The sequence below is a fragment of the Berghia stephanieae genome, unplaced genomic scaffold (genome assembly GCF_034508935.2).
Source record: "Berghia stephanieae isolate SIO BIC M18660-M18661 unplaced genomic scaffold, UCSD_Bste_1.3 scaffold2, whole genome shotgun sequence".
Taxonomy (NCBI): Eukaryota; Metazoa; Mollusca; class Gastropoda; order Nudibranchia; family Aeolidiidae; genus Berghia; species Berghia stephanieae.
The window spans coordinates 205,467-229,220 of NW_027623067.1; the positions used below are offsets into that span (position 1 = coordinate 205,467).

Genomic DNA, 23,754 nt, shown 5'->3' on the forward strand with positions numbered 1-23,754 from the left:
ATGGGTCTTTAAAAACCTGGCCAAATACCTTAAAACGGAATATGTTGTTATATTTGGTTTAATTCCTAGACCTAGATGTTTAAATAGTTGCTAAATAGTTTGTTGTTTAACAATGGCTGCTATTAGGAAGGCAGAAAAAGAGGCTACAAATAAGACTGAGCAGGAAAGCAAACGTCAGATGATCGGGACAAATAAATCAGATCGATTGGCACTGAAGCAGAAAGGGAGAGGGAAGGGCCAAAAAAAAGAGAAGGACAGATATCATCCTCGGCTAAACTAGTCAGAGACTCATACAGGGGTTATTCAGGACGATGATTCATAGCATTACACTTGTTAGGACGTTCTACCATACAATTGCTCAATGTTTTGGTAGATCAAATGTTTCAAACGAAAGTAAAAAAATCTACTCGGAGTAAGCCAGCAACAGACATGTCAGCATCATCATGAAACATGTATACAAGTGTTTGAAGAATTGCCTGATGTAATCAAACCAGATCTCGGTAAATTGAAAGGTTCTGAATTTGACATTAAATTCAAAGCCGACGTGTCGCCTGTATTTCAAGTCTCATTCCATCTCATTTGCAATTCAGGACTACCTCGAAAACAACCTGGATGCCCGTATGGCAAAGGATATTTGGAAATGTACATCTTTCAAAGAGTATGGAACACAGATTATGCCAATGAAAAAGAAAAATCACTGGTGAGAGACCAAAACTTTGAGTATGTGGAGATTACTCTGGTCACAGTGGAATAAAGCTTGCATTTTAGTTGGAGAGTGCATTGCTCTCACCGACAGTAGGTCACGAGGTCATGCTACCTGGCTAGCAAGGGTCAGCGAGTTATTGCCAGTAACAGGTCACTGCAGTTAAAATGACCAAACGTAATGATTTGTAATTAATTTGGATTATAATCAATAATCGTGTTTATGTACTGTATCAATTGGAAATTTTTTTTATATTTTATACACATATGATTTTTATTTGGATGGGATATATATATGTCATGGTACAATGAGGAGAAAAAGCCTCATATTTCAAGTATAGATACCTACATATGGCAAAAGTAAATAATTAAAAAAAATGTTTCGTCAAGAACTATCGCTTTTAAACTCATACACACATAGAGAGATAATACTGAACTTTACACCCTACAAAAATCTTCCTGGCGATTACTCTGAGATTCATGCAATCTGGATTTGATTTACAACTTGTCAGGTCAAATCCCCCCCCCCCCTCGCCCCCATCTACTTGAACAGCAAGACTTGTTACAATACTGACCAATGTTATCATTCTACAATCTGAAAAAGTCATCAATCCCCCGTCACGCCATACCAAACAGTTGGTTAAAATAACAACACTCATCATACGATGCAGAAAATGTTATGCCAGAAATGTTGCACACATTATGAAGAATCGTAGGATTGACTTCCATATATCATCATGCTATATGTACACAGTCAGTGACCACTAGAAATAGTCATAATGCAGGCAAATGTTATTACATTGCATACAGCCTTAGGATTCATGTACATAAATGTTAACTCAGATCATAGCAAAAAGTTTTCATTTACCATTAAGGCTCATCTACACTGCTACTTGTTTCATCATTCGGTTTCCTTCGTTTTATGCTAGGAGCGTGGGCTTTCAAAGCTGGTGACACCTGTATCAAGTGACATTCCATGATTGTCCTCATCCTCCTCTCTTCATTCCTCGTACCTTTTGTTCTCCTCTCTAGCTTTGTAATTGTTGAATGAATCAACTATCCTCCCTCCTTGTTCTCCGAGCAGACCAAGTCCTATTCTAAATTCCTCTACAAATGGTATGCAGTGATGTTCTAAAATGTGTTGCTTTGGAATGATTTTTCTACCGAAGTAATGTCTGTAGGTCTGCATGTAATTGTCTATGTTTCTTTTGATGTTTGCAATCGATGTAGGTGGAATATGATTGGTGTGTGATAAGCCATTGTGAACTAATGCATATGCCTTGTTAAGGGAGTCAAATGTTGCTTTGACCAAGTGTGCTTTATCTATGATGAATGGATTACTTGTATTCTTGAGTGTTTCTGTGATGATAGTGGATGTAATGTCTTGAAAGACCTCTGTACGGAGGTAGATGTTGCAGTGGTTTCCTATAAATGACCTACTGTGATAAGCCTGTGGGGTGATGCTGTGTTTATCTAATATTCTATCAAGTTGTGAGCACACTGGTCCAGATGTTGTTGTCAAAGGTTCGTGTGTGGTGTTGCTTAATTGTTCTTGGGCTATTCTAAGCTGTCCTTTCCATGACTGGTCAGTATAGTGGTCAGGATTCTCCATGACAGCACATCCAGTAAGGAATTTTATTTCCTCAAGTAAATGAACCACCACCTTCCAGTTATCACCATATTTTCGAAAAAGCTGACCGTTTTCTGTCTGGTTCGGATGCGTATCGTGATGTATGCGTTTGTCAATGTCATCTGCAGCTCTTTCTAATTAGCGATGGTGTTTTAGAGTAATCCCTAGCAAGATGTGTAAGTAGGGTGGTGTAACTTTGTTGATTTCTACACTCAAGAGTGGGCTGTGTATGCTGTTGTTGTAGTGTGCTGCGTGCTCTTTCTGTTCTTGTCCTTCTGTCCTAAATCTTTCGTAATCCGTTTTCAATGATTCTAACGTGCGTGATGTGTGTGGGTTGTCATTTTTTGACTGCATTTCCTGCTTTGTCGTGAGACACCCCAAACAGGGACGAGTGCCTTGTGGCGCTGACAATCCATAGACTTTGCTTAAAAAATCGTAGTCTCCATAAATGAAAATAGAAATCTTCTTCCCATCCCATTCTACCTGCTTTAATTCAGAAATTTTCCTCTGTGTCTCGGACATGAATATGTGTAAATTGTTGTGTGTGTCTTTGACCTTTGCTATTCCAATTAGATGTGTATTTGTATTTGAGTTTGATTTTTCTAAATTTGCTACTGCCATGGAGACTTTGAAACTACCCTTTCCGTGATCTGCTCCTATCTTTACCCAAATTTCGTCTTCTGGTATGACTCCATTGTGCCATGTCAACTGATTGCTTGTCTTATATCCATCTAACAGTGCTTTAAGGTAGTCAGAAATATTGTCAACGGATCCGTAAGTTGTTGGGATTGGTTGGCTATCTACAAAAAATACCTTCTGTGTTATGTTCACAAAATTTGAAACCAACTGCTTCCCATATCTTCTTTTCTTTCCTTCGTGTGGCAGATGCAATCCTGACATTTTTAAGAATCGCCTCTGTATTCTCATCTGACTATATGTGAGGCCTACTTTTTCTTTCATGGCCAGTGCAGTTTCCATAGACATTTTCACTCGCTCCTTTACGCCAGCTTTTGCGCTTACCTCCCTTCTAGTGTTCATTGGAAGTATTTTCAATTCTGTTGTCTGTTGTGTGTTAGTAGATGTGTTGATGAGCCTGCTATTTGTCGTCTAACTCTCTGCATGAGTCTTGCTCTTTTCTTTTTTGGTTGGTTTACGTACAATTGCGCTATCTTTCCTGGGTTTTATTATTTTTGAAACGATTCAAAAAAAGTTCGATCATCCTTGCCATTTATCCTCGTGGTTGAGGCTGTGTTGTCGGGGATTGAACTAGAGCCATGTCGACCAGTTGCCATAGGATGTAACGGTGTTCGATGAACTGGGGATTGTGAAACATTAGTTGACAATTCAATTCTAACATCAGTACTAGGTACTACTAGCGGTAGTAGCGGTGCTTGGTGCAGTACTGGCGCTGCTGAAACTAATGATTGTGACGACAGTGCTAAGGGTGACGACCATGTTGATGGTGACGATAGTGTTAGTGCTGTTGATAATTGTGGTAGCTGTGGTATTGTTGGTGGTGATGGTGACACGGGCATTGAGGGCGGTGGTGGTAGAGATGGTGGTGACAGTGACAGTGCTAGACACGCAGGTAGTTGTGGTGGTGACGACAGTAGTGGTGTTGGAGACGCGAGTGGTGGTGGTGTTGGTAGTGATGGGTGGTGACAGACACGCGGGTAGTGGTGGTGTTGGTGATGACAGTAGTGGTGTTGGAGACCTGGATGGTGGTGGTGGGAGTGGTGTTTGCGTTTGTAGTGGTAGTGGTAGTTGTGGTGATTGCTCTGCCGTCGGTGATGCTTTGCTTTTCACTAATAATGATGATGATGATGATGATGATGATGATGATGATGATGATGATGATACAGATCTTTCTGTTGTTTGTGTGGATGATTCGTCTCTAATAGGTTTACCTCTATAATTAGAAAGTGCCTCATGATGTGAACAAGTGATGCAATTTTCAATACTCAATGAGGGGTCAAATTTTTCCAAAATTGTTCCGTTTGGAACAGCATTGCCTTCATATTGGATAGCATTACACTGCTGCAACCCCTATTTGATTGTTCTTATTTTGAAGTCACATTTTGAACACACAGTTTTTGAATGTTTATCCGCAACGTCATCAGAAATGTTGATATTAAACATAAAGAATAATGCGTCTTGGTGACTCAAACACAATTTTGGTTTTTTTCTCGACATTTTTTGTTTTCTTGATAAAGAACGGCTACCGCAAAGTCTGCATAGTTCGTTAACAAAGCGCGAGTGTATTTCAAGCGTGTGATTCATTTTGTTATTAATCATACATTAACCCAATGTTTTTGTTATCTGAGAGGAACCAACAACACAAGAAGGTTAAAGAATTGGGAATACCACAATGCAAATTTAACCAAAATTTTATCAGTTACCTGTACCCTTTTAATCTTAAATGAAAAATTACTCATGAAAATTGCTCACTAATTTCTAGACTTACTTTGTTCTTGACATGACAGTTTCAAAAATATAATAATCGCAAGCTTCTAACTTAACCAAAATCAAGTTTAGGAACTTATGTAACCATAACCCGATTTTTAAGCAAGTACTCTGTGCTTAAACAATTTACTGTAATTAAATAAAAAATCACTCAAGCCAATCACTTACACACGGTAGAGGCCTTTTTGGGGGTAAAAATATATCTGTTCTAATAAGCACATGTCCTTAGAAATACGAAAATGAAAGCTGCTGTATATATAGTTTACAACTAATTTTATTCTAGACCAGTGGGTATATTTGATGGCATGTAATAGTGCAGGGAAGATAAGAAAAATAACAATCATACGTAACGTATTACGTTTGTTTGCCGGCAGTTAGCTCCGCCTCGCTGACCCTGGTCTGGCACTCGTGTGGAGTGATGATTCACGCAGGTGCCGTGAAAACTAAAAGGAACGATGTACGATGAAACAAGCAACCGTGTGGTACACTTAACCGGCAATTGGAAACTCCCAGATATCTGATAAAGTTTTCTGAGGATTTCATGCACACATTGGGAGGAGGCTACGGATTGTCTATTTACTTAGACCATTCTTTATTTTCCAGGATTATAAAAAAAATCTGGTACTGAAAAATCGCAATGTTGTCTAGACATAATATGCCGGCTGTTTTCATTGATGTTGTGTGCTGTTTTTTTTTTCAATCATTTATAATTTTTGTTGTCGGATTATTGTATTATCGTTGTACATCGATGAAGGCACGATAAATGGAAGGTATTTACGAAAGTTTGAAAATGTATTCCAGTAATGAGATTGCCTCGTTTTGTTTACTTGTTTGATTTTTTAAACTTTAACAAAGAATGGAATACCCTGCTCCTTGAAATCAATATGACGACCATGATGTTGAAGATAGATGTTTATCTATTGACAATTAATTTACAATTCTGTCTGTCTGTATATACATTCAGATAGAATGGGTAATTGGTTGTGAATTTCAATGGTTTCGTATCAGGGTAGGATAATCTTCGATTCATAATTTGGTTTTATTATTATTTTTATTATTATTATTATTATTATTATTATTATTATTATTATTATTATTATTATTATTATTATTATTATTATTATTATTATTATTATTATTATTTATTATTATTATTATTGTTATTATTATTATTATTACTATTATTATTATATTATTATTATTATTATTATTATTATTATTATTATTATTATTATTATTATTATTATTATTATTATTATTATTATTATTATTATTATTATTATTATTATTATTATTATTATTATTGTTATTATTATTATTATTATTACTATTATTATTATTATTATTATTATTATTATTATTATTATATTATTATTATTATTATTATTATTATTATTATTATTATTATTATATTATTATTATTATTATTATTATTATTATTATTATTATTATTATTATTATTATATTATTATTATTATTATTATTATTATTATTATTATTATTTATTATAATAATAGTAGTAGTAGTAGTAGTAGTAGTAGTAGTAGTAGTAGTAGTAGTAGTAGTAGTAGTAGTAGTAGTAGTATTAGTAGTAGTAGTAGTAGTAGTATTAGTAGTAGTAGTAGTAGTAGTAGTAGTAGTAGTAGTAGTAGTAGTAGTAGTAGTAGTAGTTGTTGTTGTTGTTGTTGTTGTTGTTGTAGTAGCAAGTGTGGCAGTAGTAGTATTCAATAATGATTAATCTTTGTTACTTATAGCAAGGTATCGTTATCCACGAACTACTCCACGCAATTGGGATTTACCACGAGCACGAACGCCCTGACCGAGACAAGTACCTCGATGTGAAAAGACAAAAAAAAGGACCAAGATCCCCTGATGATGTACAAGACTTTGGTCTCCCCTACGACTACAGGAGCGTCATGCATTATTCAAAAAATACAGTAAGAATCTGGTCACGTTTTCCTTATTATAGCTTATCATTTAAATACGTATTAAGTCGGCACTGTGGCATATTCCACAAACAATGCCTCCGTTTATCACACTCCAAAATTATTGCACATGGAAGTAGAGGTAGACATACCTTCTTCTCTTCAGATTCAAAACTTCTTGGAAGTGTGCAATCAGTCCTTCGAATTAACCAGGGATAGGTTATATACTGAATAACAATGTCACATAACTATTTAGAACTAGAAGCATATGATTGGCGGGCTTAGAAAGATTGAAAATGGATGATCTTTCTTGACTTTCTTGAATAGTATTTATTTAGACCAGTACGTAAAATATTGTTCAATATAGTATCCAGTCTGCCGACAAATCTCTATGAGACATCGTATTTTTTTTCTTATTGATTTCTTTCCTTTTTTCTTTTTTGATTGTTGTGTGTGTGTGTGGGGGGGGGGGGGAGTCCATTGTTTGTTTTCTTTAAGTTTTAGTTGTTATTCACCTTTCGGTTGGTGGAGAATCAATAATCATCTAGTCATCATATAAACGCTATTAAGTATTTATTCTAACTCAAAGCCATCCTTAAATTTCAAGTGTATACACCAGGTCTCATCTTCACAAGTTTGACATAACTTTTACAACAGTCGGTGTTTTTTCGCCAAGTCTCTAGATACGTCATTGGGAAAGACTCGTTTTACAATAAAATTAAAGGGGCGGTATTTTAAATACATTTATTGGATCTTCTGACCGAGAGGAACTCCAAATTTGAGATGGCTGTATCCAAGGTCACGCAATTTACAATACAGTTCAAAAGCTGTATTATCCTGCTCCAGTGGTGTACACTGACCTATAAAAATCAAATGTAAAGTCAATCAATACAAAGGTGTCAGAAGAGTAAAGCAAATGTTTATGTGAAATAAGTTTAGTAGTAGATTTACGATTATTTCAAAGTGTCAAAAATATCACAATGTTGCTGGTTACTACTTCAATTAACGTAACAATAATTATTAGGACCCAATTCAATACACGTTATGCTATGTGTAGAGTGCAGAACATTACTTAAAAAGTGAAGTTTAGCAGTCATTTATGTTTCAACAATGACTGCTTACTTTCACCTTTGATTTAAATTATTCAATTCAATAAAACCATTATCTCGTAATGAGTCTTTAATGCATTTTAAGCTGGGCAGTTTATTTTCGTATCAGAAACTACTTAAGGTTAATTCTCTCGCTTACCATATGTACGCCGACGATACCCAGATATATAGCATGTGTTTGCAATCCGATATAGTTTCAAAGATAACTGTTTACGAACAATGCATCAATCATGTGATGAGATGGATGTCTGCAAATATATTAAAATTAAATGGCGACAAGACTGAAGCCTAACTCATTGCTAGTTCCAATAATAAGACAGGTCCATTTACACTGGCACTGACAATCAACGATAATGACAAAATACAACTCACAACATCAGCAAAAAATCTCGGCATCACCTTAGAGAGTGATCTGTCTATGAACAAACATATTAACAATGTGAGAACACATGTTATCTGCATTCTAAGAAATATCAGAACAATCAGACCATTTATTAATAGGAAACTTGCAACAAATTGGTAACATCTTTGATATTCCCGAAAATGGACTACTCCAATGCACTGTTTGTTGGTCTCACAAAGGACAAAATAAATAAACTCCAGAAAATACAGAACATGGCAGCCCGCGTTGTACTGCAGAAAGACAGGAAAACTGCAGCTCCCGAATTACTACAGCAGATGCATTGGCTGCCAGTGGACCAGCGGATTAAATATAAATCTTCAACTATCGTTTTCAAATGCCTGGAAGGCTCGTCACCAGCATATCTCTCAAACCTCGTTGAACGGTATAACCCACAGCGATCGCTTCGATCAACGAACGACCTCAAATTGAAAACACCCCGCTGTCGAGTGAAGGCTGGTGAACGCGCCTTTCAGCATTCTGGTCCAAGGTTGTGGAATTTTCTACCACTAGAGATACGTTCTTCGTCTTCACGAGAGGAATTCAAGCGTCGATTGAAGACATTCTTATTCCGACAGGCTTTCTTTTGATTATGTGTATAATTAGCGTTGTTCGTGTACTGTGTTAGGGCTTAATGATTAAGTTAATCTATGTTATGCGCCCAGAGCCCTCCTGATGAAGGGATGTTTGGCGCACTATAAATCTATACCATTATTATTATTATTATTATTATTAATTATAGCTTTGAATCATCAAAGGTGAAGGCAACCCGTCATTCATTTAAAAAATCAACAGTCGAACTTCACGTTTTTGTTTATGTCTATGATCGAAAGCGGATTGAACTTGTATTTAATTAGGTCATAATAAATTGTTACGTCGTTTATTGATCCATACACTGTAGAGTATTTGTAACATGTATTAAAATTTATGGTTATTTGGATGTGTGTGGATATAATTGTCTGTAAAACAACTTCATGGTCAAAACTTGGAACATGTAAAGACAGCAAAATACCTTGGCATTGAGTTTGCTAAAAACCTCAAATGGAACAAGCAACTATGTCACCTGGGTTCAAAGGCAAATCAAACAAGTGCATACATCACCCGCAATTTAAAAAGATGCCCAATTTCAACTCAAATCCTTGCTTTTAAAACTATTGTTAGACCGGTTTTGGAGTACAGCAGCTCAATTTGGGACCCATATACACAGAAAAACATCGACACCTTAGAAAACATCCAACGTAAAACCCTACAAACTGTAGAGTGACCTTCGACAACATTGGAGGTTTCCACAAGACGAAGAAGAAGAAGAATTGTTCCGCGGCTCTGTTTAATTATGTTAGGGTTCTTTCTATCGTACGCATTTTGTGTTGTGCATGTTTTGCATGTGAGTGTGAATGTTGACTGCGTGAACGTATTAGCACTTTTTGTTACTTAAAAACATCGTAAGACGATTATTTTATGTTAGGTTAATTCCTGAAATAACTCCGTCCTGGATGGACGTATTACGTTTTATCTTAAATCATACATATGAATGATAATAATTAAATTGAATTAACCTAGTCGTACACAGAGTCATTACATTAATACCCATCACTATGATGTTGTTGACACATTGAATTAAACTATAGTCAGATATTTAATTAATGGCGCGTGTTTTTTTCTGTTTTTTCTTTCTCAGTTGTCCCTCTATCAAAAGTTGTAAAAAATTGTGTCAACCTTTGAATCAGTTGGTCTTAAATGAATATAGATTTTGGAGAGTATTGATGTCATATTTTTAAAAAAAGTTTACTTCTTTAAGACCTATAAAAAACTACTTTAAACCTAAATTAGAGATTTTACACTGTTTAATATGTAGAAAAGTTACGCACCACAAAGTATGATTGGATTATCGTATTTCCAAAAAATCTTGTGCTAACGTAGTGATTATGAGTTCACGTCATACTTATTTCCAAATAATAGCAATTCGCTTTAAGTGTTATTATCATCCATCGTGGCTTGTGCTCTTGAGCTCGTTGCCTGTCAGCTCTCTCCACGAATCCCGATTCTCTGCGGTGCGCATGAAATCTGTGTTGCTTTTTAAGTCACATTTGGCTATTTTAGGTTATTTAGATACGTCATTAGTGCTCCTACAAATTTATGCACCAACGAGTAATCACCCAGACGAGGAGGTAGAGGCACATTATGAAAATGTAAACAAGGCCCTCAAATGCATAAAATCAAGTGACATTGTTGTCGTAATGGGGATTCCAATGCGAAAGTTGGAAACGCAGCAATCTCACCGTGCATGGGAAGTTGTGGTCTGGGAGAGTCCAACGAGAGGGGTGAAAGTCTGGTCCAATTTTGCGAGTCCCACGACATGACCATAATAAACACCATATTCAAACATCCAAAGAGGCGCCTATACACTTGGAAGAGCCCAGGAGATATATGCAGAAACCAAATAGATTATTTTCTCATCAAAACCAGATTCAAAAACTGTGTGACCCAATGTAAAACTTTCCCGGGTGCTGACATTGGATCGGACCATGTTCCCATCATGGTGAAAATAAAAGTTAAATTAAAAATTCCCAAACAGAAAATGGACGAACACATAAAGTACGACCTAGCTGAACTTAGAAACGAGGAGCCAAGAGCGAAATATGCTGTAGAAGTAGAAAATACGTATTATTGTCTTATGGAAGAACAAGAAGACACAAATAAAGAAACATAAGAAACGCATAAGAGTAGAATTGATAAACAATGGTCCTCTCTTAAAGGTGCAATAACAATTACAAACGAGAAAATGCTAAACAAAAAATCTAAAGAGGCAAAGAAAGAATGGATGACGAATGAGATTTTGAATCTTATGAGAGAACGGAAACATTCAAAGGGCACACCTAGATACAATGAACTGGACAAATCAGTAAAGAAAAAGTGCATCCAGGCTAAAGAAGACTGGCTTGATGAAAAGTGCCACCGGATTGAGAAGCTATCACATGAGAGAAACCCTGGACCAATGTTTGCTGAAATCAAGAAATTTACATATAAAAACTCTCAATCTGGCGGTTGCATCACAGATAAATCAGGTAGACTCCTCTTTGAGGTGGAAGGAATCGCCAATAGATGGAAAGAATACGTGGAGGAGCTATTCAATGCGGACAGAGGTGACAACCATATACAGTCCTTTCTACGGGAACCCACAATCCTAAGATCAGAAGTAGAGAAAGCCCTATACTGCATGAAAACAGGGAAGGCAAATGGAATAGATAGGGTGTCAACAGAAATGCTGCAAGCACTGGGTGAATTTGGTGTTGATGTGATAACGGCCCTTATGAATGAAATATACGAGTCAACATACATCCCAGAGGACCTTCGCACTTCTATCTTCATACTGCTACCCAAGAAAGCGGGTGCAATTGAGTGTTCGGACTACAGAACAATCAGTCTTATGTGCCATCTACTGAAACTCCTCCTCTACAAGAATCCTGAAAAGAATCTCGTCAAAAGTAGATCGTGAGATTTCAGAACAGCAAACTGAAATCAAAAAGAACAGTGGCACCAGGGAGGCAATTTTCGACTTAAAAATCCTGTCAGAAAAATACTTAGAGGTCCAAAAAGACATATATGCCTGTTTTATCGACTACTCAAAGGCATTTGATTCTGTTAGTCATCAGACATTTATCCAGCACCTTGTGGCAATAGGTGTGGAAGAGACTGATGTGGCTCTAATCGCTAATCTGTACTGGCAGCAAAAGGCTCAGATAAAAGTGCAGGCAGATACAACAGATGTAATTGAAATCAAGAAAGGAGTGCGCCAGGGATGTGTTATGTCTCTTTGCTTGTTTAATTTATACACAGAATCTATTTTTCGGCAAGTAGAAACAGCACAAGGGTTAAAGGTTGGTGGCCACAACATCAACAATTTACGTTACGCTGACGATACTGTCCTGTTGGCGGAAAGTAAGGAAGACATACAGAAGATACTTTCAAAAGTGAACGAAGAGAGTAAAGAAAAGGGGCTGTTCATGAATGCGAAGAAGACAAAAACAATGGTGATAACAAAAAAGAAAGAGCCCATAGACATATATATAGAAATAGAAGAGTATTCGGTGGAACAAGTAAAGGAGTTCACGTACTTGGGGCAGTTGATAACATCCGATGCAAAGTCTGACAAAGAGATCAGGAGACGAATAATGCTGGCCAAAAATGCGTTCATGAAACTAAAGCCAATCCTCACCAACACAAATATCTCCATCAGAACAGAATGAGATGCACCAAATGCTATGTGTGGTCCATCTTCTTTTATGGTTGTGAAACGTGGACACTAACCGCGCAGACAGAACAACGTATTGAAGCTTTTGACATGTGGACGTACAGGAGAATGCTGAAAATACCTTGGACAGCAAGAAAAACAAACATCGAAGTCCTCGACCTAATGGGCCAAAAACAAAAAGAACTTCTTTTGACTGTGAAGCACAAAAAGCTGTCATATTTTGGATATATGCGAAGACATGATAGTCTCGAAAAAAGGATAATGGAGGGAAGAATTGAAGGAAAGAGAGGCAGAGGAAGACAAAGGAAATCCTGGACAGATGGCATCAAGGAAGCTACAGGACGGCGCATGACAGATGGTAAACGAGGCTGCAATGGACCGTGAAGGATGGAAGGCCATGACATCCGACCTCTGGAAAGAGATGGGAACCCGGGTAAGGTAAGATAAGTCATTCTTTGTCTCCTCTAGCTCTCTTTACTTCGATCATCCCAGATGTTACCAATTTTTCTATTCCGTCTCTTCTCACACATGTCCCAGCGTAACTGCCTCTTTCTGATGTTATCGATCAGTTTCTTTCCTTTCTCACCTTCTCCAACATTTCCTCGTACACCTCACTGTCCATGATACCCTCAACATTCTTCTATACACCCACATCTCAAATGCCTATAACCTCCTCGTACATTTTTTGTCAAGCGTCCACTTTTCACAACCGTATAAAAGGGTACTTATAACATATGTTTCTACTACTTTCATTCTGGTCTTCAAGTTTAGGTTGTTGTTTGAAACAACTGGTCTTATTTTATGGAAAAGGGTTTTTGCTATTGCTATTCTTTGTTTTATACCCTCTATGTCACGTGTGTCATGGGTGATGATAGTGCCTAAATATTTAAATTTCTTTACTTGCTTGACAAGTAGAAGGTCGTGTTGTTGTCATTCTTTGAGACCACCATGCATTCGGTTTTCTTCATATTTAGTTTCAGGCCATCTCTGCACTTTTGCACACCACTATATCTAAAATTATCTGTACGTGTTCTGGAGAATAGACCATAAGAGTACCATCGTCTGCGTATCGTATGCTATTCACATTCTGCCCTCCAACGACGACGTCTTTCATACCTTCATTTTAAAAAAAAATTATTTCACTATATGTGTTAAAACGGTCCGGTGATAAGACGCAACCTTGTCTTACTCCATTCTTGATGTTAAAGAAGTCCGATATTTCACTATCCAGTTTGCAACACGCTGTTTGATTCCAATATAAGTTTTTCACAAGTCGAAGGTCTTTACTGTCTATACCGATCTTTCCTAAGATTTTGAATAGCGTATCGTGCTGTACTTGATCACAAGATTGGAATAATCAATGAAGGATAGATAAAGTGATTTTTGTTTTTGATTGACCGTTGCACGATGTTTTCAATGTAAAGATTGCATTTACCGTGCCATTTTCTTAAACAAAACCAAACTGCTTGTCACTTATCTTTAGAGAGATCTTGCTCCTCATTATTTTCATAAGTATTCTTAACATAATTTTTGTGGCTGGGCTCATTATGATGATTGTTCTGTGTTGGTCACAGTCAATAGTACATTGATTTTGGGTATCGTAATGAATACCGATTGTCTTAAGACATTAGGCAATTCATATAAGACATTAAAGGCTTTTATCAGAATGTCTATTCCCAGATCGTCAAGGGCGTTAATCAATTCTATTGAGAAGCTATCTTGGCCTACCGCTTTCCCATTTTTCATATCTTTGCAATTAGCTCCTACTTCTCGCATAATCTGGGGACCCATGTTCACAGTAGATGATTTTTTATCCAAGCTTGTCTCTCTTTTGGCATCCGCGTATAGATTTGTTATGTATATGCACAGCGTTCCAAAATGTCGTTGTTGTCGATAATTATATCACCGTTTGTGTCTTTAACACATTTTCTTGCCACGGCTGGGCGTTTTCAACTTAGATCTTGTATTGACTGGTAGAATTGTTTGATGTTAGATCGTTTTAGTCTTTCAATTTTGTGACATTCATGTTCAATATAATCTTCCTTTGCTCTCTTACACTCACGTTTTATAATCGTATTAGCTTCTTTATATTCATTGCTGTTGCGTTCTAGTTTTCGTCTTTCATTCATCAGTTTAAAGATGTTGTCATCCATCCACTTACATTTGGTTCGTGTGTTTTCACAGATGGAATAGTTTCTCTTGCACATTCCGTGCTGCAGTTTGATACTTCATTCTATGTTTATATCTGAGGTCAAGTTTTCACTTTTTTCTTTCACGCATTCTTTGTAATCATTTTTTTTATTTGATGGTTATAAGTATTATAAACATACCACAATTTATGTAGTTTGTATTAAATTTTGAACTTTATTATTTATATCATAATACCTACATCACGTCGCAATTACCAAAGACTGATATGAAATCTCTCGCTTTAAATCATCTTAAAATAATGTTTGTATACTCAAAATTGTCAAATTAGCAAAAACTGCTATATAACTTTGACAATTTTTTGTTTATGCAAGAACGTTTCACAGGGTCTTTAAATGATTTAAAAACATATTAGGCTCTTAAACAACACGATACGGTACGGAATCTCTATCGGTTCCATTATCGTGAAGCTGCGAAAAGAAGTCTTCCTGGATCTATAGAGAAGTCATTAAAGAGGACGGCAATGGTTATGGAATTTCACAATCAACCATGAGAAGATCGTTATCGAAATACGACAGAGAGATCAGCAGTGTAGAACGACTTGACAGGAAAAGGTTTTTGGGTGAGCGTAAATATACATCCGAAAAAATATTGGATGTCTGATTATTCAAGCAGAAAAAGGTCCATGGGTCTGGACAAAGAAACTCTGATATTCTTGCAGGTGGTGATAATATTGGATATTTAAAAGGATGCTATGCCATTTTGTCTTCTCTGAATAATCTGGAATATTATTCTGGGGTCAAGCCAAATATATTTTAAGACTGAATAAATATCGTTTGCTGCCCTCCATCAAAGCACCCATCTGTATTGTATTGGACAACGCTCATGGCCACTTCAAGGCTTCAACATTGGCAAATATAATAGCTGACATGACTTCATGGTTTCAATTAGATACTACTACATATCCTGACCATTTATCAAAATGCTAACTATACTCTTGAGTAAAAAATTGAATCAGAAACAGCTTTCAAAGCAGACTGTCTAATCAGAGAGTTTTGACATGACGTTGCGCGTTTTCCCCATGCCACTGGGTGCGCAATCCAATCTAGAACATTGCACCTAAGTAGAGGGAAAGATTAGGAGGAGGAACACCAAATTTACTCTCACTGACGAGGCAATAAATAACAACAAAGAGTAGACAGATAATAGGCATGTCTCAAACTTTGCAAACTAGAGGAAAATTAGATTTCATTGGATAGAGTGATGCTCGGAATCTTTCTGTAGTCGTTTCATTTCTCCTTTTCATCATCATCGTCATCAGACTGTACTGATTGATGTGTCCAGTATTTCTTAATGGTTGGTGTTGTTATTATTGTAGTTGTAGTAGTAGTAGTAGTAGTAGTAGTAGTAGTAGTAGTAGTAGTAGTAGTAGTAGTAGTAGTAGTAGTAGTAGTAGTAGTAGTAGTAGTAGTAGTAGTAGTAGTAGTAGTAGTAGTAGTAGTAGTAGTAGTAGTAGTAGTAGTAGTTATTGTAGTTGTTGTTGTTGTTGCTGTTGTTATTGTTGAATACATATTTGTTGAGATAATCATAATTGATGACTTTGTTGTTTTTTTTACCGGTCTACATTAATTTATGTAATCCTCTTTGACATAAAGACAAGCTATTTCTCAAACTTTTGCAATCAAAATTATATTGGAAGCACGTTATATTTGTATTCACCAGTAATGTGTATTATTAGTTATAAAATATAGATATCTGATAGTTAATAATTGCCGTTCGTTGCTTCATATTCAAATACCTCACGTATATCGTTTAAGCTTAAGGGGCGGTTTGGGTCTTTTCAAAAACAAATTTAATTACCAATATTGGGCGGTTTTAATCATTCTATATCGTCATTATAGGTTAAAAAACAACATTTATGGTGAAAAATTTTAATTATCTGTGTCGATACCCATTTTGCGACCTAATTTGGGGGTCTGACATCAAAAAATATAACAATCTTGTGGCAAACGTTCCACAAAAACTAATGAAGGAATGACCTCCATATTCTTCCCTCTTGTCAACATTGTACTATAGTGTGTCACCATAGAGAGATGTTACGGCTTTAGCTTATGGAATTTTTATTAGAACATTACAAAGTTGAGAATCAAAATATTATCACAAAATTGATGTTAAAAATTCAGAATTAGGATTATAATTCAAAATTCACATATCTTATCAAAAAAACTCTCTATGGTGACACAATACATTATCTCTGTGATAACTGTGGAAATTTTCAGACAATTTCATTGAATAGATTCAGAGAAACGTTTGACACAGTATCCCATACCCTTAGAAATATGACATTTTGAGAAAATAGCAAAATAGCTTCCCGTTTTTCACACTTTTCTTACTATCTGTACCATTTTCGACTGTGTTTTTCAAGCCTTTATAGTCTACTTTAAGAATTTGGACTTCAATTATATTATTTCTAGGGTAATAATATATCAATTTCCACCAAAATATCAAAATCAAATTTTCGAAGGATTTTCCTAATAATTAGACCCAAACCGCCCCTTAAATTAACCGAACACTCCTGTTTAACCAATTCCTTCAAAATGGATAAGCGGAAAATTCATAATTTTGATAATGTATATCTTCTGTGAGTTCCGATCCTCACCTGTTATCGATTTTAATATAATCCTTTCCTATAGTTTTTACATTCATGAAAACATAGTTATTATTAAGACAAAATATTCAGAGGTTCATACAAATTTTTGCAGCTATGCATTGGGGGCAGCTGAGAAAAAGAAGAAATACACGCGCCACTTATTAAAAATCTGAATATAAGTTGTACATCGCGCACCGAATTACTCAACTTTTAAACCGATGTCTTGAGCTGGCAAATACAAAACAAAACGACTTTGAAGGCCTTTATTATCTGACGCTAAAGAATCGAATCTACCAAGTTGTAGGCCAAAATGAGTCGCATTCTTCAAAGAGAAAAAGAGAAAAAATATTGACACATTCAAAGTGTACGCGTAAAAAGGCAACAGCCTCGGCACGAGAGGCAGACCATCAAAGAACCATACTACTCTGCTGCTGCTTCGCGTCCATGTACACCTTAAGTTGAATATTCAAGCATAACGAGCAGATCAACCACTCGGAACACGCAAGTGAAAGAAGATTGCCACAATAATAAACCATGGGGAGTTGAACAGAGACAAAATCTGATCCTATCAAAACAGAACAAGAAATAGGACTGACAGTAATACCCAGTATAAGAAAACGAAAAATCATGTGATTAAGTATCAATATTATGGAATTAAAAGCCACACAGCAGACAAATGCTACAAAGTCATGGGATGTTCAAAAGACCAAACACGTGTAAATAATCAGACACAAGTAATGTCAGAGGAAAAATTAAACTTGTATTGCATTATAGAGGTGTCAATATTAACATAAACTCACAAGTCAGGATCGCTTTTATTTTGTGTAGCTAAAGCTAATGGAACTGATTGCAAACTTTTGGGATGCATTACAGTGGAAATGAAAGCATCTATGGTTAATGAAGAAGACAAAACTGGAAAACCCGTACAAAGCATAACACCCCGTGGTAGAGTAGAAACCTTTGAAACAGCTAACGTTTACATAGAAACCCTCTACTATACAGGATGAGTATAATGCTGTAAGCTTCCCAACTTTGTTGCTTAGATTATCATTGGAAATATAAAATGATATAAAGTGATAATCCAAGACCACGTAGATGACAATATCATAACCACAGGCGATTTCAATGCTAAAATAGAAACAAGGAAAAAACAAAAACGAAACATGACTTGGTGATTATTCCAAAGGACTGCGCAATGAAAATGGCCAGTAACTTATGGATTATTGCTGCTGTAATAAATTATTTAAAATGTAATAGTGCCTTTAAACAGCTTTCCCGTCATGTTGCTTCATGGCATGGAACTTGGGAAAATCATGATGATAAGATTATTAATACGTAAAAACAGAGAGACTTTATCATACTTTCGGACCATAACAAACGCATTCTCAATGATTCACGAACATTTGCAGAAATGAAGACATCCACACACCATTATCATTGCATACGGTTTTATTGCATTTTTCTTCGATTATAAGTCTATTATGTGTTTTTGTCGTTTGATTACACTCATCGCCAACAGGCCAAAGGAAAATGAAAATAAGCCTAGGCATATGTAGACAAACAGAAAAGGAAATGGACCATTGTCTTCAGCAGTCTAAGAGATGACTTAGTCAAAGAATACTTCAGAAACAAACTCGCTTTGAATCTTTCCTCAAACAATTTAAAGGATGCCTCTAACCCAGCTGATAACATCTTGTCCAAAGCGTACTGATGAGCAGGGAACCAACACTGCCTGTGAGAAGTTGTGCTCAAAAACAAAATTACTGTCCAATACTCCATGACTGATCACAGCAGACAAAAACAATGAGACAATGAAAAGCAAGAATGCATAAAAATAAATCTCAATTAATAGATAATCACAAAAAGAACATAGATGATATTGTGACAGAAATAAAAAGTAAGAGTGACATTATGAATATATTTAAAGCGGTGAATACACTCAAACGACAAAAAAACACAATAGACTTACAATCAAAGATAAATGTAATACGACCTTATGTAATGATAAAAACACTATAAACACGATAAGCCTGTACTAAACTGAGAAACACAAGGGTATTCAAGAAGTGGAAGCATTCAGTCTACCAATTCATATCTTGAAACGCCTATAACGCCTTGAGAAATAAGAGACGCTATATAAAAGCTCAATAAAAACAGATCGCCAGGTCTAGATGGTGTAAGGGTAGAAGAACTAAAATATCTTGACAAAATAAGTTACCAATCTTGGAAGAGGAAAACTCATTCTGCTAAGCAATCCAAGTAACAAGAAAGGCCCTTTTGAAAATGTGTGACCAATCGTTTTATTATCTACGCTAAGAAAAGTGTTAAGCACAATCAGGCTCGATAGAATTATAGAAAAGGTAGAAGATCGCCATCACAAGGCGGGTTTTAAAAAAAAATAGAAGCACTGCTGGCATAATATTGGCCCATCGATGGCTGAAAGTCAGATCGGGGAAATAAAAGGAAGAATTTACCTTTCGACACCATTTTATGTAGAAACAAGTTGTCATCAATCCTTGACTCATTTTTGGATAATGATCACTTGAAGCCCATATGAAATATATTATCAACTAATACATTACAATTTGAAGCCGACAGAGAATCAACAACAATATCAATCTCAATTTGACCCTCAAGGAGACAGCTTGAGTCCAATTCTATTCACGATATACCTCAGATCGGCGATGAAAGAACTAAAATTAAAATTACCACCAATAAAGAAGATCACTCGTGAATAGATATACACAGATATTACAGACCTTTGAAACAGAACATCAAGCAAAAATATACATGCCAATAATATCAACTGCCCCAGAAGCATGGAATTTGAAAGTGATTCAATCCAAAACAGAATATACAAACATCAACAGAAATTTAAATAAATGGAAAAATGTAAGTAAGCTTGTCAATTTGAACAGATGAAGACATCAGAAAACAAAATCAGCTGGCCACCAATGCATTCAACCAACTCCAAAAATTATGAAAATAAACAAATGCAAATTTACAAGACTCTGGTTATTCCGATATTGACATTTAATTGTGGAAACTGGGGCCTCACACAAGAAAGAACTTAGAAAGTCTTTATTCCTATATGGAATAAATACATTAACTGAGTTGATACTCGTGTTTCATCGGTTTAGTAAAATAGAACCAGCCTCTTTCTCCTCCCATAGTCCCAGATTCACTACCACCAGATGTACACTTCCCATAAGTTTGTATTGTTTCGGCGGGTTTCAGCGCGTTTCGTAAAATAGAAACACCCTTCTGTTAATTGCCTTCTCATGGATATCAACGCTTTTTAATAAGATATGTCAAATTGAATTATAATCTAAAGCATACATTTTTACATGAAATTTGTCACAACAGTTTGATTCGAAGCTTTGTAATTCTTTTAAGATATATCCATAAGCTAAAGCTGTAAAATATATATTTGGTGACCTAAGATGCTACAATCTTTATAAGAGGGAAGAATATGGAGGTTATTAGTTCATTAATTTATGTCGGAAAGTTTGCCCCAAGATTTATATATATATATATTATATATATATATATATATATATATATATATATATATATATATATATATATATATATGCCAGATCATCAAACCATGGCGCAAAACGGGTATCACCATGACAATGTATTTTTTCACGCAGAAAGGTTGTTTTTAACCTATAGTGACGAAATAGAATGACTACAACCGCCCAATATAGGTAATTAAATTTGTTTAAAGGAAAGACTCAAACCACCCCTTTAGGATTATATATCGTCATTATAATAGGTACCACAAGAGCCAATTGATAAATATTTAAAATTGACTTTTCTTACTAAATTCATAAAGCATTCTGATAGTCGTGGAAAACACTTTTTTTAAATTTTTGAAAATCCATACATAAATAAGAAATTGAGAGCAAATGTATTTTTCAAGAACTGAGCATTCTTTTCCTTGCCATTTGTTGTAAGAAAATGTCCCTTTGACGTCATGTAACTAACCACTAAAAAGATGTATCATACTTGTGATACAAATTTTAAAGCATAGTGACGAGGTAAATAAAATATAACAAGATTTGAACCAGACACATTTCCTAAATCTACAGTCTGTTGAAATTCCCCCAAAACACTCGTGACAGTAAATGGTTTGGCCTCCAGCATGACGAAATAGCGTACTCCATATAATATATTAACATAATGATCATGCAAAATGACATGTAATTCACGTCAACGGTTAGATAGTAATCCAGGGAAGAGATCCATTTTTTAAGACATTTTGTTCAAATGGTCTTTGGAAAAATAAAGAATTGAATATCAGGAAAAACGCAATATCGCATGCTGGCAGAACAATAGCTATAATCACGAGCGAAATGTATAAAAGATTAAATATCTCTCAAAATAATGGAGATAGAAGACATTTATCGTATACTATAGGAAATCGGACCTGCTGAAAACAAAAATATTCTTAACTTTTTGGTAAAATTAATATTTCCTTCTCAAAATTCAACATAAAATCATGAATGATAAGCATACTGTTCGAACCAGCATCATAAAATAATAAATCAACCTCTTAAGAAACCCCTATAATCTCAAGAAAACATGTTTGTACTTCCGCAACCTCTGTTTTCACTTCCATTCTACTTTATGGACTTGTCAGGTAATTATATTGCTTGGTTTTGCCTTGGCCCTCTCTAGGATGCTTAACCGAAAGGGTGCAGCAAAATGTATTATTCCTATATTGGGGGATGGTTTTTCCACTGTATTCCTATGCAATTGTTTTAAAAACGACATTACACATTCGAGCTTAAAAATATATTGCAGTTCTAACGAGGTCAATGATTTTGTCATGACAACAACATGGCCACCATGAGTGGAGAGTGTGCGGATAAATTCGTCCCTTTTTTGTTTAGCAATATATAAACACCGAGAGATAAACATAATATGAAAAAAATACAATGAAAACCGAGGCTACAAAGTTATCAAATCAGATTACAGCTTAATAAAAACCGGGAGAAATGAGGGGTTAATTTCGGCCTTTCCATCATTAAAACATACCCACTTACCGACCTGAGTTGTCAATTGAAATAACAATATTAATCGTATCCATTTTGTTATAAACTATCTAAAACATAAACTATAATTAATAAAATATCCATGTGGTTTTCGTGAACTCTTTTCTTTTTGTCAATAATTGGAGATTACATTCTCACGCCATGAGGTGTAAAAAAATTCGATAACACTCAAAGCTGAAAACAAGGATTTGGTAGGCATTTTTAAAATGCGATACATCGGCCACTAAACAATCCTCATTAAAACAAATTGGTAGAAATAGTGATAAAATATTTGTCTTTAAGATAGACTCGGTTAAATATTAATATCAATAACAGGTCGGGAGTTTTAGCTGATGTAAATATTTACATCGGCATTTTTGAACCTTTAATACAATTTTGGATTTTTGAAGTGGTATAAGAATAAAGCTGAAACCTTCCTCTTTAAGACGATACAAAATTTAGCTCTGTACTTTTTTTTTAATTGCCGAGGTATCCATAGTTCAATGGACCGGCTTAAAATTAGTTCTTTTCTCGACGTGTGACGCAAAATATATAGGTACTACGTCTATTGTGGTACCTAATTATAGGTTTAAAAACAACATTTTTCGTGAAAAAATATATTATCTGTTTTGATACTCGTGATTTGTCCGGTTTCGTTGAGTTTCGACGAGGTTTTTAAAATAGAACCGCCATCCTCCTCTCATAGTCCCAGGATCACTCAACACTGGGGTTCACTTCCCATAACTTTTTCGGGTTTCGGAGGGTTTCGTGAAAATGGAACAACCTTCCTTTAATAGTCTTATGGCTGAATACATTTCAAGTTAGTGAATACTTTTCTTTCAATCGTTGTTATATAGCCACATATAATAAAAGCTGATTGAGTTAATATTCATTACTCACCTCTCTAAAGAGCGTGCGCATAACGGTCACACTATTCCTGTCAATATTTGATCTGTATTGTAAAAATGTATATCTTTTTGTCGGAACTTTAAAGACCACTTCACTAAATTTCATTTCCGCCATCAAGACTCCGAGTTTCCTGTCTCACATTTGCTACTTGAAATATTGTCAATATTTTACCAAGCCACTTGAAATATTGTCAATATATTACCAAGCCACTTGAAATATTGTCAATATATTACCAAGCCACTTGAAGTATTGTCAATATATTATCAAGCCACTTGAAATATTGTCAATATATTATCAAGCCCGAGTCCGGACTAACAGAATTGCATGGACTAGGAATGGAAATGAAACCTCACAATCCCACAAGCAATACGGAACATTATCATCGTCTCCGCAAGATCGCATCATATATTTATTTGTAACTGTGATCACTATTCATTGATACGAATACTACTTTCATTAAATATCCTCTTTCCAATAATATCAGCTTAAACAAACTCGTCATTTATACTTTTTAAAAGTAACTA

The 23,754-nt window shown here is 35.4% G+C and overlaps 1 long non-coding RNA gene across 1 annotated transcript in view; it reads left to right on the top strand.

Annotated features, from left to right (window-relative positions):
* The window catches only part of LOC144961274 (uncharacterized), a 72,293-nt gene that overhangs the window by 40,690 nt on the left and 7,849 nt on the right, over positions 1-23,754 (top strand). Inside the window, exon 8 of the long non-coding RNA XR_013643114.1 lies at positions 6,550-6,732. This is a non-coding gene — a long non-coding RNA (uncharacterized LOC144961274). The remainder of the gene's footprint in view (positions 1-6,549; positions 6,733-23,754) is intronic.